The following is a 14,258-nucleotide window of genomic DNA, read 5'->3' on the forward strand; positions in this document are numbered from 1 at the left end:
AGAGGTTTTAAATTTTTTGTTGGTTTTCCTCTTTAACGGGGGCTTACAGGTTTTTATGGATTCAATGCATTTCAACCAACTCCAGACAGTATTTTTATTTTTATATTTTGAGACGGCGTCTTGCTAGTTTGCCCAGGCTTGTTCTGAACTGAGCTCAAGCCGTCCTCCTGCCTCCTGAGCCACCAGGACGGCAGGCATGCACCCTTTATTTTCATTTATAGATAGGGTCTCACTGAGTTGCTAAGGAGCATACTATATTGCTGAGGCTGGCCTTGAACTTGAGATCCTGCTACCTCAGGCTTCCAGGCTGCTAGGATTGCAGATGTGCACCACCATGACTGGCTAGGGAATTTACTTCTATATTTTTCTCTTGCATAAAAACTAGCATCCAAATATTAGTATCACTGCTTATTTTATCCAAGAATATCCATATAACAGTTTTAAAATAACCCTATCAATAATCTTATTAAAGCTTTTGATGATTGACTACATTGTAAGATTTCTCAGTGGGTTTGTTGTCATTGTCCTTTAGCTGTGTCTTTCGAAGGAGGCACAGTCCAAATAGTGTGTTTTAAAATAATTATTTTCTGAATTGTTATGCCACAAACTTGTTATGTTAGATTCAGTTATTTCAGTTTGTTTTTAATTTGGGGAAATTTTCTTTCCTTCTTTGCTTCTCTCTCTCTCTCTCTCTCTCTCTCTCTCTCTCTCTCTCTCTCTCTCTCTCCTTCTCTCTTTCTCTCTTGTGCATGTGTGTGTTGGGGATTGAATGCAGGACATCAAGCATACGAAACATATACCCTGCATCTAAGCTACATCCCCAGACTCTTTTTTTTTCTTTTAAAAACAATTTTGTTTATATGTAAGGTATTTATATGACTCCAAAGTCAAAACGAGAAAACATCCAGCTGTTGTGGCATACACCAATAATCCTAGCAAGTTGGGAGCCTGAGGCAGGGGGACTGCAAGTTGAGGCCAACCTCAGCAACTTAGTGAGACCCTCTCTGAAAAATAAATAAAAAGGGCTGGGATGTAGTTCAGTGGTAAGTCCCCTGAGTTTATCCTCAGCACCAAAAAACAAACAAACAAAAAACTGTAAAACAAAGTATATTAGGAGATGTTAGAAGTCTAACATCCTGTCCTGTTCCTTCCTTTCCCTTCTGGTTAATTAGAATTTTTTTTTGGGGGGGGTCTTATTCTTTGTTGTCTCTCTTTGAAAATATATGTGCATGGGTATATGTATCTCTATACACATGCATAGGTATTTCCTTCCCTTTATTACACAAAAGGTGGTAAGCTATGAATACTCTTGTGATTTGCCCCATTCATTTATAATATATCCCCAGATCACCTCACAGCAGCACAGACAGATTTCTCCCATTCCGTGCTACAGTTGCATAGTACTCCATTGTGTGTCTAGGCAACCAGATCCCTGTTGATGGACATCTGGATTATTTCAGTTTCTGACTGTTACTAATAATAGCACAGTATTATAGTAGCAGCACAAATTATTTTGTATTTTTCTCAGAGTATTGTTAAAAATTACTGAGGAAAAAGATAAATGCACATGTACTTTTGCTAGATAATGCCAATTCCTTTCCATTGCAACTCTACTATTTTGCATTCCCAAAATTAATGCTGACAGGGCCTGGTTCCCTACTACCTTCCCAAAAGCATGTTGTAATTTTTAAAAATTATTTCTAATACAATAGATGAGAAGTGGATTCTCAGTGTTGTTTTCATTTTCAGCATTTTTTTTTTTACTAACAGTGAGTTTGAACAATCTTTTATATGTTTAAGCAACACTTGTATTTATATTTCTGTGACTTTTTTCATGTCTCTAACCCATTTTTCCATAGCATTATTGGTCTTTTTATCCTCAGGTTTTAAAAGTTCCTTATGCTATTTATAGAGACACTCTTCTGAGATCTAAATTGGAAATCTCGTTTCCAAGTTTTTGCTGATTTTTGTTATGTAAAATTTATGTTTAAAATTTATCAGTCTTTCCATTACTGCTTCTATATTTTTAATCACAGTTTTTCCCATTTTCAAGTTATAAAGAAAATTTCCCTCCCTCCTTCCTTTCTTCCTTTCATCCTCCCATCTCTGCTTTCCTTCCTTCCATTTTTTACACTTGAATCTCTGCTACATTTGAAATTGATCTCTGTTAGTCAGCTTTCTGTTGCTATAACAAAATACCTGAAGTAATCAACTTTTAAAAAAGAAAGGTTTATTTTGGTTTATTGTTTTGGTGGTTTCAGTCCATGAACAAGTGCCCCACTGTTTTTTGGCTTGTGTCAAGACAGCACTTCATGTCAGGAAGCATGTGGCAGAGCAAAGTTGCTCACCTCTTGGTGGATGGGAAGCAATCAAGAGAGGAAGAGGAAGAGGCCAGGGTCCCACAATCCCCTTTGGGGCATGCCCTAATGGCCTAAAACCTTCTAAGAACCTAAGACCTCCCATTAGGCCTAACATCCTACAGGTTCTACCACCTCCCAGTTGTGCCACTCTGGGGAATGAGCCTTTATGTTTTGGGGGGCCTTTGGGGTCATTTTGGACTCAAACTATAGCAATCTGGATGTGTGCTGTGCAGAGTAGATCTAATTTTATCTCTTCCTCTGCTCCCCTCTACCCATGACCATCCTATTGTTCCAAAACCACTCATTAAAGAATCCGTTCAGCTGGGCATGGTGACACACCCCTGTAATTCCAGCAACTCAGGAGGCTGAGGCAGGAGAATCACAAGTCCGACAACTAGCAACTAGGGAGACCCCGTCTCAAAAATGAAAAGCAAAAATGGCTGGGGATATAGCTTAGTGGTAAAGCACCCCTGGGTTAAAACTCCAACACCAAAATAATTAATTAATTAATTAATTAAAATATTAAAAAATAAAGAAGTGATTCATAAAGACAATGTTACTGATCTAACTACATTCAATGTATGCATGCACTGGGATCTATTTTTGAATTTTATTTTTTCCCACTGCTTTGTTTTGGCACCTATTTTTGAATTTTATTTTTTCCCACTGCTTTGTTTTGGCACCCATCCTGTTTTTAGTTATCATGCAGACTTCATGTTTTAATTTCTGCCAGGAGTAATCCCTTGCTATTCTTCTTTGTTCAAGTCTTCCTATTCTGTTCTGAGAGAGGGTATTATAATCTCCAATTATTAAAGTTTCTGCTTATGTCTCTTTGTATTCATTTTAGTTTATCTGAATGCTTGTGGCTGCGTTTCTAGGCAAGTGGACATGAATGATAGATTCCCCTTTGACTTGTGGCACTTAGCGTTACAGCATCTCATCATCTGTGTCCCCTCTTCCCCCCGCCCTGTCGTACTGGGGATGGAACCCAGGGTCTTGGGCATGCTAGGTAGGTGGTCTACACCACGGAGCTACACCATGAAGCTCCACCATGGAGCTAAATCTGAAGCTCTTGTCTGCTTGCTTTTTTTAAATTTGCATATGCCTATTTTATCGATACCATCATTTTATTTTTACCATTTTTATCTTTTATTTCACTTAATTTATTTTTGAGATGAGTCTTCTCACTAAGTTGCCCAGGTTGGTCTCTAACTCCTGGGCTCAAGTGATAATCCCCAAGTATCTGGGACCACCAGCACACACCACCATGCTCAGATGTATCTTTGATTTTAAAGAAAGTCTCTTCCATGCACTATTAGGGTTGGACCTTCACTCTTTAACCGGTCTGAAAGTCCTTCTCCTTTTGTAGATGAGTTCAGCCCATTTTCAAGTATTAGATGATTGAAGTGCCATGGTCCAGAATGTCACAAATCACACAGCCTTTCCCTTAAAATCTCTTTATTCTCCCTTTTCTCTGTCTCATTTATTTTGGTTTGAAGCAAGATGTGTATTTTCTTCTAATAACTTTACATCATACCGTCCAATTTTGATGGTGTTCATTGTCCTCCTGTGAACAATGTTGACTTTAGCTAGTAACCTCCTCTTTTCCTTTCCTTTGACCCCAGACACCTAATTTAATGTATTATCATTTTATTTTCAGCTTTTTTTGCTGGTGCGGGGGGTACCAGGGATTTAACCTAGGGACATTTAACCACTGAGTCACATCCCCATCCCTTTTTTGTATTTTATTTAGAGACAGGGTTTCACTGAGTTGCTCAGTGCCTTGCCATTGCTGAGGTTGGCTTTGAACTCATGATCCTCCTGCCTCAGCCTCCCGAGCTGCTGGGATGACAGGCATGCTATACCATTCCTAGCTATTTTCAGCTTTTGAAAAGCACAATTTTCTCTGGTGGTCTAGTCTCTGCTTTAATTCCCATTGCTGGTTTTTGTATTATATCTACTTGATTGACACCTGTAAGAGTTAAATATAATTCTTTCACGCTTTCCTTCATTATTTAGCCTCAGGTCTGCTGTAAAATGCTCATCACCACAATTTCTCCAATAATTTTCTGAGTACTCTGAACTTTTTGTCTGGTAGATTCCTCAAGAAGGCTATGAGAGCCACGTTTCCTGAGTCCTCGTACATTTACAGCTATCTGTGGCTTTGAAACTTACATTTCAAAAGCAACTAAGTCGAATCTTTAGCTTAAATTTTCTTTTTTGAGTATCTCAAATATGTCATTCAATTGCATTCTAAATTGCAACTGTTGTTAAAAAATATGATTCTCATCTTTTCTTTCCCTATGACTGACTGGGTTTTCTTTTATTGTTTTTCCAAAATACTCTATTTTCCCCCTTTTTTTAAAAAATGTTTTTGTAGTTGTCGATGGACCTTTATTTTTATGTAGCAGTTCTGAGAATCGAACCCAGTGTGTCACACATGCTGGGCAAGTGCTCTACCACTGAACTACGACCCCAGCCCTCCCCTTATATTTAAAGTTCAAAGTCTTACCAGAATATGTTCTGATAGTAACTGTTTTGACTTGGTTTTTATAGTTAAAGGACATGTGTTTTTGATATATATGTATATCTATGCATATATATTCAAGTTGCTAGACATTTTAGAAAATTTTTCTTGATCACTTTTTAAAAATAAATTCTTAATTTCAAATAATCATAATTTTATGGAAAATAATTATAATTTTATGGAAAATTCTGAAAGACAGTACAGAGAGTTCCCATATGCCCTTCACTCAATTCCTCTTCTGTCTTATTATCATATTCGACCATGGTTACTTTCGTCAAAACTAAGAAACTGAGATTGATACATTACTATTAACTAAAATCCAGATTTTATTTGGCGTTGAGTTATTTTCCAGTCCATTTTTCACTGCTACAATGAAAGAGGTGAGGCAAACTACTGAGGAAGAAGGGAGATCTCTTTAGCTCATGGTTTTGAAAGCTGAAGGTGAGAACAGCATGGTGCAGACTCTGGTGAGGGCCCCCTGCTGTGTCATCCCATGGCCGATAGCAATGGCAGAATCATGTGCCTGAAGAAGGGGTCATACCTTGAACAGAAAGCCAGAGAGACACCCAGGGGTCTCTCTCATGAGAACTCATTTCAGGAGACCGTCATCCCCTTCAGCAGAAGCACCCCCAATGACTTGAGGCCCCATCTCTTGAAGTTTCCATCAACTCCCACACCATCATAATGTGTCCAAGGTCCCTACACATGGATCAGGAGGGACAACCCACATGCAAGCTAAAACATCTTCTATTCCTTAGCTCTTTCTCTTCAGGTATGGTATGGTTTGGATGCTTGTTTCCTCCAAAACTTGTGCTGAAATTAATTGCCATTGTAATAGTATCAGAGGTGGCATCTGAAGAACTCTCTAGGCCAGGAGAGATTTGCCCTCAATGACACGACTAATGTTCTCATAAAAGGGTAGTTTGGCTCCCTTTCCGTTCCTTTTGGTTTTTCTGACTTCTGCCATGTGAAGAGGAGGCATTCTTCCCCTCCAGAGGACTCAGCCTTCAAGGTGCCCTCTTGGACTCTGTTGTGAATGAGCTATGCCATTCACCAAGACCCGATATACTTGTCTTTTCACAATCTCAGAATTTATCCAGTAACAATAAGTTCACAAGCTACATCAGTTCCACTGGCTTCGATTTACCAGATATTCATGGTTCACTAAGTGTCATGACCGCGACAATCGCAAGTTCTTTTATTGCATTTCAATCTGAATTATCTGGGACACCCAAGCCATATCACGCTTTGCACAATGATATATATATGGATTACAGAAAGGCTAAGAAAGGATCAAGTTTACCAGAGGATTTAAAAAGATGTATATCTGAAAGCAAAGGCTGAGAGCTGATACAGATCATGTCCTGAAACATGCTGGAGAAATTGTTGGAGGCTTGGAACCAGTGCAAGGTGCAGAGTTTTAAGGGCACAGAGCTGTTCAAAGCAAGGGTGGAGTTTTGAAGTGGGCCACATCAAGCAGGGAGATCAAGCTGAACTGAAGCCACCAGGTCAGAGCTGGGAGTTCATCACCTGTCAATCTTGCAAGGCATTCACCCGGAAGTATGATAAGAGGTCAGTGGCCACGGTCCTACCAAATCTTAGGTGCCCTTTCTTTTCTACGTATAAGGTGAGGGGGTCACATCATTGAGTGGTCGGATGTGTTTAATAAGTTCCCAGTCCTGGATTCCCTGATATGGATTTGATACACCCCTGCATCCATGTGCCTCTGACTTAATTCAGTAAGTTCACAGGTGGCCATTTTTTATTAGCACAAATTGATTTATTTATCAGTTTGTGCCATGTAGCTGGGGGTTCTCTTTTCTATAAATTCTGTATGCTCAACATCTGATAGTTGCCTAGACAAGTTGCCAAGACACCTGCCTTAGTCCTTACACTCAAAAGGGAGTAGTTCATGACAAACCGTTGCTTTCTGTGATGCAGCAACTCGGCACCGGGAAGAGGCTGAAAGCCAAACACCGTGAAGAGACTCAGAGGAGGGTACAGCCTGCTCTCCACAGGATCAGAAAATTGCCACACCGGCTAGCATCATGATGGTGGGCTTCCCAGCCTCCAGAACGGTCAGCCAATCACTATGTGTTCACTATAAATCACCCAGTCTGTGGCATTCTGCACAAACAGACTAAGACAGAAATTGGTCCCCAAGGAGCAGGATGTTACTAGAGCACATGCCTGAAAATATAGAAGCAGCTCTGGAATTGGGTATGGGATAGAGGCTGGAATAGCTTTGAAGTATAGACTGGCAAAAACTGTATTACTGTGAATGGAGCACTAAGAGCTATTCTGGCCTGCCATAGTGTCACACGCCTGTAATCCCAGTGACTCTGGAGGCTAAGACAGGAGGATCACAAGTTCACAGACAGCCTCAGCAACCTAGAGAGGCCCTAAGCAACTCAGCGAGACCCAGTCTCTAAACAGAAAGTTTTAAGAAGAGGGCTGGGTATGTGGCCCAGTGGTTTAGTCTCCCTGGATTCAATCCCTAGTATAAAAAAAAAAAAATCTGGGTGAGGGAAAGTAGAGAAAGCCCGATTATTCTTAGAGATCACTTAGGTGGTCAAGATCAGAATGTTGGTAGAAATGTGGAAAGTAAAGGCCATTCTGATGAGGTCTCAAGTAGAAATGAGGACTATCTTACTGGAAAGTGGAGAAAGAGCCATCTCTGTTCCAAAGTGACAAAGAGCTTGGCTGAGTCATGTCTGTACCCAAGGGTTTTAAGGAAGGAAGAATTTAAGAGCAATAAACTATTGCTCATTGGGCAGCGGAGTTTTTGACCCTAATTGGTATTTTCCAGAACTTTCATGGGGCCACCCTATTCAGGAGGGTTTATCTATGAATCTTTATTACTTCAGCAATATCTGGCTGAAGAAATCTTTAAGCAAAATATTGAGAGGGCTACGTGACTTCTCTCAATTGAATGTACTGAAGTAAGAGGAGAAATTATTATTATTATTATCATCATTATTATTATCATTCCAGGGATAGCATCCAGGGTGCTCTACCACTGAGCCACATCCCCAGCCCTGTGTGTGTGTGTGTGTGTGTGTGTGTGTGTGTGTGTGTGTGTGTGTGGTGTGGTGCTGGAAATTGAACCCAGGGCCTTGTGCATGTGAGGCAAGCACTCTACCAACTGAGCTATGTGCCCAGCCCCCACCCCCAGCCCTTTTTAATTTATATTTTGAGACAGGGTCTACCCCAGTTACTGAGGCTGGCCTTTAACTTGTGATCCTCCTGCATCCGCCTCCTTTTTTAGATAGTAACTAGCAATGAGCAGTGGAAGGCATAGCAAGGTCACAGGTTTATTTTAAGTTACTCTTAAATTTTTCTTGAAGTTACTGCCAAGACAGAGGAGCAGATAACTTGTAGCTGATGATAACCTGTAGGAAAGCACAAATACCAGACCTTGAAAAGAAGCAAATAGTAGCTGGGGCTGGGGCTCAGTGGTAGAACGCTCACCTAGCATGTGTCAGGCCCTGGGTTCAATCCTCAGCACCACATACAAATAAATAAAATAAAGGTCCATTGACAATTAAAAAAAATATTTTAAAAAAGAAGCAAACAGAAACAAAAGGAGCTAAATGGGGAAAAGCATCAAGAAGGAAGAATTAATTGGACTAACTCCTGACAGGGTCCGCTGAGGTCGTGGTGAAGCTAGGAATTATGGCCCCAGGTGTCTCTGTATTTCAGAAAGGAGGTTTCTTTAGTAACTCAGGCCTACTAAGATCAATTCTGATAGATTGCTGACCCCAGCACCCACATCAACATAGGTATGACTTGTAGATAAGCTCCCTGAATAGGGTGGACACCATGACAGTTCCAGAAAAGACCAATGAGAGTCAAAAACTCCACTGCCCAACATGAAGGAGAAGTTTAACACCTGAGTGGCAGAAGGGGGCCCCCAGATCTCAAGACAAACAAAGAGTAATAAAGTTTTTTTTTTCTTTTTTTGTACCAGGGATCGAACCCAGGGAGCTTAACCACTGAGCCACATCCCCAGTCTTTTTGATTTTTTATTTTGCGACAGGGCTCACCAAGTTGTGTGGGGCCTCACTAAGTTGTAGGGGCTGACTTTGAACTTTCAAGACTCCCAAATCGCTGGGATTATAGGCATACACCACTGCACTCGGTTTAAGCAGTAAAGAACTTAGAGACACAATTGTTTCCTTTGTGGTTCTCTGCTCAGAGACGGCTTGCCCACTCTCTCCCTTGGGAGTGCTCTCTGCTTGACCTCGACCCTCACCCTGCTCTCACTTCACTTCCACTTTACCTTCACTTATAATAAAATTCTCTTGCATGACTTTTGGTGTCTGACCTTAAATTTTCTTTAGTTGGAACACAAGGACTGAGGTTTGGAGCTTCACTTCCCTGGTCTCCTGTGATATCCTGAGTTGCTAGGATTAGAAGCATGTGCCGCCATGCCTGGCTATAAGAGGAGAAATGATTTAAGTACAGAATTCATAATTAAAAGGGAAGCAGAACATACAGATTTGGAAAACTTTTGGTCTGGCTGTATAAAGCCAAAAAAAGCATGCTCAGGAGAAGAAGCCAAGATTGTGGCCAAGTGACCCTCTGATAAAGAGATCAGTAGGATAGAGGAAAGCCAGGTGCTGTCTCAGGATGATGGGAGAATGACTGAGCCTGAGGGCATTTCGGAGATCCTGTGAGATCTTCCAGGCTGCCTCTCCATCACAGGGCCTGGAAAGGAGAACTGTTTTAAGGAAGAGAGGGAGAGGCCCAAGGCATCCCTGAAACCTCTGCACTCACTGCCCAGGGCTACCTCAATGTCCACTCTCTGCATTCCACATTCCAACACAGCAGCCCTCAGCCACCCCAGATAAGGCTCAAGAGGGCCCAGAAGTGGCTCCCGTCACCCCTCTGGAAGGTATAGGACATATACCTTGACGGTATCCATGCGGTGCTAATTCTGCCAGCCACAGAGCCCGGCTGCCTTCACCTCCATCTCGCAAGATGCTGCACAGATCTGCACAAGTGAAGCCACCGTAGAGCATCCCCACTGAGGCAATAACTGTGGGGCTGTGGACATGGGGCCACCTCCAAGATCCAGAAGTGAAGTGCTACCTGTGGACTAGGAGAGCCGCAGGCAGGAGACTCCAACCCTTGAGAGCTGCTGCATGAACTGAGCCCAGCAAAACTGCAGGGTGTGTCTGCCAGGCCTTAAGGGTTCGGCCCCCACTCCAGAGAGTCCAGAGGGAATTAAAGGTCATTCGCAAAGTTTAAATGTAGTGTTGTTTCCTCGGATGGGTTTTGCATTTACTTGGGGCCTGTGATCCTTTCTTCTTGCCCATTTCTTCCTTTTGGAATAGGAATGTCTGACCCATGCCTGTCTCAACAGAGTATTTTGGAAGCGTGTAACTAGTTTTGATTTCTCAGGCTACCCACACAGCTGGAGGGAATTTGTTTCAGCATGAGTCACATCTCGAGTCTTACCCATTTAGATGAAATTCTGGAGTTTTCAGCTGGTTCTGAGCCAAGTTAAAACTTCTGGGGCTTTTGGGATGAAATCAATCTATTTTAGTTGTGAAAAAGATCAGAGTTTGAGGAGTTCGGGAACAGAATGCAATGGTTTGTCTGCCTGTCCCCTCCAAAACTCATATTAAGATTTAACTGCCATCTCAACAGTATAAAGGGATGGGCCTTTTGAGAGGTAATTGACTCTGCCCTCACAAGCAGGATAGATGCCCATAATTATAAAGGGCAAGTTTGGCCCCCTTTTTTTCTTTCTTTTCTTATTTATTTATTTACTTATTTTACCCTATTGCCTTCTGCCAAATGAAGACAAAGCATTCATCACTCCTGTGTACTCAGCATTGAAGGCGCCATCTTGAATTACTTGGGTTGGGGATGTAACTCAGCGGTAGAGCACTTGTCGAGCATGTACAAGGCCTTGGGTTCAACACCCAGCAACGCAACAACAATAACAAAAATACCAAATTCTTCTTCTTCCTTCTCCTTTTCTTCTTCTTCCTTGGTGCTGAGGGTTGAACCTGGGGCCTTGCACATACTGAGTACCTGCTCCAACATTAAGCTATATACCTAGCCATTCCTTTCTATATTTTGTTTCCTTATTTACTCTGTATTTATTATTTTTTGTGGTGTTGAGCATTTACTCTTTTTTCCTTCTAGTTTAGTTTCACTTCTGAAATAATTTTTAAATTACATTTATATGATCCAATGAATTCTGTATTCCACCATCACAATCATTACATAGAGTGTTTTTCCTCACCCAGAAGAGCTTCCCTGAGCCTGTTGGTAGTCAGCCCCCTCCCTCATCCCAGGCCTGACCATTGATGACTTGCTTTCTGTCATACATTTCCGTTTTCTTGAATTTCAAAAAGACAGAATTAAACAATATGTCACTTTTGGGTCATGTTGACTGACTTCTCCCATTTAGCACAGTGCTTTGAAATGTTTCCCTGCAGTATGTAGCAATGATGCTGAGATGGAACTTCTGACTCACTGATAATGGAAATGGAATCTAATCAACTGAGCATGAAGACACAGGCAAGGCTGTCACTGGGACATCAGCTGAAGGGAGATGACTCACATCAAGGGACCTGGCTGTTCTCCAAACATAGGGAGATGCAAGCTTTTGTTGATTTTCTGAGGTGGGCTTCACATCTGGTCATTTTCCATGGGCACAGTTCCAAAGATGTTTCTTCTTGCCTGACACTCAGACCACCAGGTGGTCAAGGTCAAGTGTGTTATTCTGGTAGGCCAACATCCTGGGCTCATGACTCAGTCTGGGCCTTACGATGGGGCTGATGAACTTGGGATGCTTGGGCTGCTGCAGCTGCTGAAAAAGTTTAAGGCAGGGTAGAAGAAAACACACACCACCTCCCCCCGCCATCAACGTGTCTGTGTGCAGGGCCAAGTAGAATCCAAACCAAAAGTTAAGGCTGCAAAGGAGGGTAGACATAATATGAAGACAGAGATTGCATATCCAGTCACCCAGCAGACATCTGTGGGCCCAATGAAGAGTCAGTATTCTTTTTTTTAATAGTATTTGATCTATTTTTTTGTTTTGTTTTGTTTTAGTTGTTGATAGACCTTTATGTATTTATACAAGGTCCTGAGAATCGAACCCAGTGCCTCACACATGCCAGGCAAGCATGCTACCACTGGGCTACAGCCCCAGCCCAAGTATTTTATTTTATTTTTTTTACTATTTATTTTCTAGTTATAGGTGGGCACAATATCTTTATTTTATTTTTTTTAATTTTTATGTGGTGCTGAGGATGGAACCCAGTGCCTCACGCATGCCAGACGAGCGTTCTACCTCTGAGCCACAACCCCAGCCCCCAAGTCAGTATTCTTAATCAAAAGTGGCCTCTAAGCCCCTGAAGCGTAGCCCACATGCTAGGCGCTATCCACAGCAAAGCCAGTGGGAAACCAGAAATGTATTGCCCAACTGTGTGACCTCCAAATGAGTGATTTTTAAGTTGACTAAATTTAAGTGAAGCTGCAGGGTTTATTTAGGTTCCTCAGTAACAGTTTCATCTTGTGCAAAGATTCTGCTTTTGTGGTTTCATCGGAGTGTTGTGGTGGGTCTGTGGAAAAGAGCAGAAGGGTGCAGAAGCCACCTGCCATCATACAGAGTTCAGGGTGCTCTGGGGGTTATGTCACTGTCCCAGTCGTTTGTCCCACCATGATGCTTCCTGGTTCTCATCAACAGTTTGATTTTTTTTTTTTTTTTTTTTTGCTATGTGGTTTTCCCATTGTACTGAAGCACCAAAATATTTTAATCCACTCCCCCAAGCAGTTGTCTTGTTTCTAATTTTGGCTACCATGAATGAACCTGCTACAAACATTCAAGTGTAGAATATTCTGTGGAAATACATTTCCATTTCCTCTAGTCATTTCAGCTATCTATTGCTATGTAAAAAATCACCCCAGAGAAACATTTATCCCAGTTTCTGTAGGTCGAAAATCTGGAGCCTCCAGTGCAAGGTCTCTGAAGGGGCTAAATGAAGCCCTTGAAAGGAGCTGTGGTTTCATCAAAAGGCTCAACCAGGATCTGCTTCCAAGTTCTCTTGTATGAGGAACTGGTAGGATTCAGTTCCTTGTGGGCATTTATTTGAGTCTCAGTTTCTCCCCTGGGTGTATAGGTCAGGTTTCCATAGCTGTGACAAAACACCTGAGAAAATCCACTTAAAAGAGGAATAGCTTGTTTTGGCTCAGGGTTTCAGAGGTTTCAGTCCATGGCCAGCGGCCTCCATTGTTTCTGGGACAGTGATGAAGCAGAATGTCATGTTAGAAGGACATGGTGGAAACAAATTCACTCACCTCATCGCAAGAGAAGGTGAAAGAGAAGGAAATTCAGGGAAAAAACATATCCTTTAAAACATGCTCCATTGACCTCTTCTTCCAACTGGGCCCTCCTTCCTGGTAGCCCATTGGGCTATGAATGGATCAGTAGATTGATCTATTGGTGAGATTAGTGCTCTCAAGATCCAGTCACTTCCCCAAAGCAAAAGCCCATCTCTAAACATTGCTGCATTGGGGACCAAGCCTTCAACACGTGAGCCTTTGGGGGCCGTTCCAGATCCAAGACATAGCAATGGATGTTGACTGGAGGTCATCTTCAGTTCCTTGCCATGTGGAAGTCTCCACAGGGTAACTTACAACATGTCAGCTGTCTCTGACTTGACCCTGAGAGCAGAGTATGAGAAAAGAGAAGTCGCAGCCCATGGTAGCCTATTCTGAGAAGTCATGCCCCATCCTATCCTGTTCATTGAGAGCAATTCAATAGATTCAGCCCACACTCAACAGAAGGAGATTATATAGGTCTTAAACACCAATACCAAGTGTTTAAGGGGCTATCCTTGGGACTATCATATGGGTGACTACCTAGTATTGGAACTGTGTCACAGGGTAAGTCTATGTTTACATGAAACACTGAGCTTTTTTTCCCAAGTGGCTATACCATTTTTCCCCCACCAGTAATATATGAGAGTTCCAGTTTTCCTCAGTTTCTCAGCCTTGACATCATTGACATTTTGACCCAGATAATTCTTTGTTCTGGGAGCTGTTCTTTGTTTTTGTGAAAAGTTAGCATCATCCCTGGCCTCTGTCAAGTAGATACCAGGAGTTCCCTTCTAGTTGTGGTGACCAAAGATGTCTCCAGGCCTTGTCAAATGTTCTCTGGGGCAAAATCACTCATAGTTGAGAACCATGAATTATCCACATCTTCATCAACGTGGTATTTCCAATCTTTTTAGTTTTAGCTATTCTAGTACTTATTTAGTGTTTTCCTACAGGAGTTTTAATTTGCATCTTCAGAATGACAAATGATGGTGAATGTCTATTTGACATTTGCATGCCTTCTCTGATGAAGC

The sequence above is a fragment of the Spermophilus citellus genome (genome assembly GCF_964194105.1).
Source record: "Spermophilus citellus genome assembly, chromosome: 10".
Classification (NCBI taxonomy): Eukaryota; Metazoa; Chordata; class Mammalia; order Rodentia; family Sciuridae; genus Spermophilus; species Spermophilus citellus.